Genomic DNA, 3,182 nt, shown 5'->3' with positions numbered 1-3,182 from the left:
GGCGTATATTGCAGCGGCGGGCTAATAGAGGGGGGTTGAGTGGGTTGAGCCCCCTTCCCCGTTCAGCACACTGACTAATGTTACCGAGTGAATAATAAATCGCATTTATTATAGATTATTAATATAGATAACCTTTATTATTAATATATATAATGTATTATTATTCATTTCTGATGTTATGATACTAGTAACAATGGGCCAAACCTAGCGCCCACGCTTGCCTCCGGCAACGCCTTCGAGTGACTCATATATCAACCTCGTTCTGAAACTAGATCCGCATTAGTATGAAGAGGCCGAAGCCTTGTGAGTCAGGTTGCCTCGGCGGAATGCACCTAATGCATCGTAGCGTAGTTCTTTCATACTGCAAATTTGTGACTGTGACATCAAGAGGGCAGTGTCAAGTACATAATACAGACACTCGGTGTTATCCACCATCCTGATCACATCAAGCGACTTAATAATGCACAAATTTGTCGTAATGACAAAAACGATATAGACGGCGAGGAAAATTCGTTCTTGGCAGTCAACGGCCGACCGGGACGGTTGAAGCACTTTTCATCGTGCAATAGCATAGGGGCAGTGCGCAACCCAGGGCGTTTGATGCTGCGAGCCAAAGCTGAATATTAGTAGCGTCCGATTTGGACCAAAGCAACACGTGCTGTCGGCCCGCACGGCTCCACTTGACGCTATAAGAATGACAGAAGAAAATTCTTTTGCTGGCTGAACGGTGAGCCGACACACGAGCGCCACTCTACTTATACATTAATAGAGGCATTGCGGGAATTTCCGGGCGCGCGATGTCGCGAGCAAACGTGAATATTTCACATCGGGATTTTACTAAACCGCACGTGCTGTCTCGGCCCGCCTGGCTCCACTTTGAACGCGTATAGAAACTGCCGAAGAAAAATTCCCTTGGCCACGTCAACGGTGACGACGTGACGAGCGCCTTTTCCTTGTACAATATAGGCGCGGGAAACCCAGGCGTGATACTGCCGAAACAATGTGAATATTTTTTACATCGATTACTAAGCACACGTGCTGTCGTGCCTTGCCTGGCCTCCTTTGAACGTCTAAAGAACGGCGAAGAAATCCTTCTGGCCGGGTCAACGCCGTGACCGACGCCACGAGCGCCATCTCCGGTACATTAAAAATGGGCATAGAGGAAAACCCACGGCCGCCGTGCAGTTCTGCGAGCAAGTGAATATTATAGATTCGTTATCTTTACCACAGCCACACGTGCTGTCGCCCCGCCACGGCTCTTCTATTGAACGTATTAGCGACGGCCTAAAAAGAAAATTCTCTTGGGCAGTCAACGGTAACGACCGCCACGGACCCGGCCATCTTCCGGTACATTTAATACATTAATCCATCTCTTGCAGTCATCAGCAGGGCGCCTTTTTTTTTCGCAGTGTTGTAAAAAATTGACAAGAACGTTTTAAAAAAAAGTAGTTTAATTCAAAGCTATCTATAATACAGGCCGTGAACATAAACATGTGTTTTTATTTTTACTTTAATAATAATCACCAGCTGGCTGGAATTGGTCACAGTACACCACAGCAAAAAAATAAAATGCTTACAAACAGAGGCAGGATAATGAGGCCAACACGATTTATCGCGTGCCAGAAAGGTGGGGCAGATATATCGCTCCACGGTGTTCGGGCAAACATAATTGTTTGAATGGAATTATTTCTTTTTTTTTTTTTTTTTTTAATAAAGACGTATTGAAGTTGACTTCATGAACTGGTTATTAATTGGGCTATACCCGGAACCTTCCCCCCAGGAGAGGCAGGTGCTCCTCTTTGCCAAACCTTCCTTCGCATAAACTTATACACAACAGCCGTGCATGTAAGCTGTAGCCTAGGTCGGTCTGCCTTCCCCGAGGCCAGGCGTAGAAACGAATATGAGAACTTAGACGATGAAATGCGAGTCGAGTTATTCTGAAATTATGATTGCGCTTACGCGCCGCTCCCCTCTCTCTCTCTCGTCTCTCTCTCCCCTCCCTCCGGCACGGTCACGGATGGGTTTTCTCTCATCCTCCACCGCCACCACGCCTGTTTTCGCTCCACGACACGATGCGCGGACTAGCTGGATGATGATAAATGCGTTAATTGTTCCAGTTGCACGAAGCTGTCTATAAATATTAATAACGTAACGAGACGGCTTATTAGTGTTCCACAGATATCTATATCATGTAGTATATTATATCATGCTTATGTCCATACTATATCTGCTGCCTATATTAAACTTAATGCCTTTGGCCGGATATATCATATTACACAGAGTACGTACAGTATATCATAATAAGTTTTTCTACTACTTGATAAATGTTTTATTATGTTAGCTAACCAATATCCTGATGTGTTGTTGAGTTTCCCACTCAGCTGAGGCTGAGCTGATGGGCCAGGTTTCTCTCCTCTATCGCACGTAGAGGACGAAATGCCAAGCAGACAAGTAACTGAGCGGGACCAACAATACGATATATAGCTTATAGTTACAATATCTCTATCACTAATGATAACTATAGATAATATCAGGAGCTCTCATCAAATATATTGATACACTCCTGCATATTATGATTATCCATCTATCCATTCATCCATCTATCCACTTCAGCCATCCAATCCAATACCATCACTCCATGATCCCAATCCATCCTAATCCATCCATCCATCCCAGCCATCCATCCATCCATCATCCATCATCCAAATCCAGGTCCGTTCACTCTATCATCCATCCATTTTCATCTATTTATCTCATCCACCCGCGTCCACCCCATCCTTCCGTCCAGTCAGTCCATTCCATCCATCCATCCATCCATCCATCCATCCATCCAATCCATCCCAATCCATCCATCCATCCATCAATCATCCATCCATCCATCATCTTATCCATCCATCCATCATCCATCCATCTATTCATCCATCTTCATTCATCCATCCATCCAATCCATCCATCCACTCCAGTCCATCCACTCCATCCATCCATCAATCCATCGCATCTATTCATCGCCATTCATTCATCCATCCATCCATCCATCCATCCGTCCATCCATTCCATTCCATCCATCACCCATCCATCCATCCATCCATCCCGATCCATTCCAGTCCAATCCATCCATCCATCACATCCATCCATCCATCCATCCACTCCATCCATCCATCCATCCATCCATTCCATCCATC

This window comes from Priapulus caudatus, unplaced genomic scaffold (genome assembly GCF_000485595.1).
Source record: "Priapulus caudatus unplaced genomic scaffold, Priapulus_caudatus-5.0.1 Scaffold781, whole genome shotgun sequence".
Taxonomy (NCBI): Eukaryota; Metazoa; Priapulida; class Priapulimorpha; order Priapulimorphida; family Priapulidae; genus Priapulus; species Priapulus caudatus.
Note: the sequence above shows the minus strand (reverse complement) of the source record.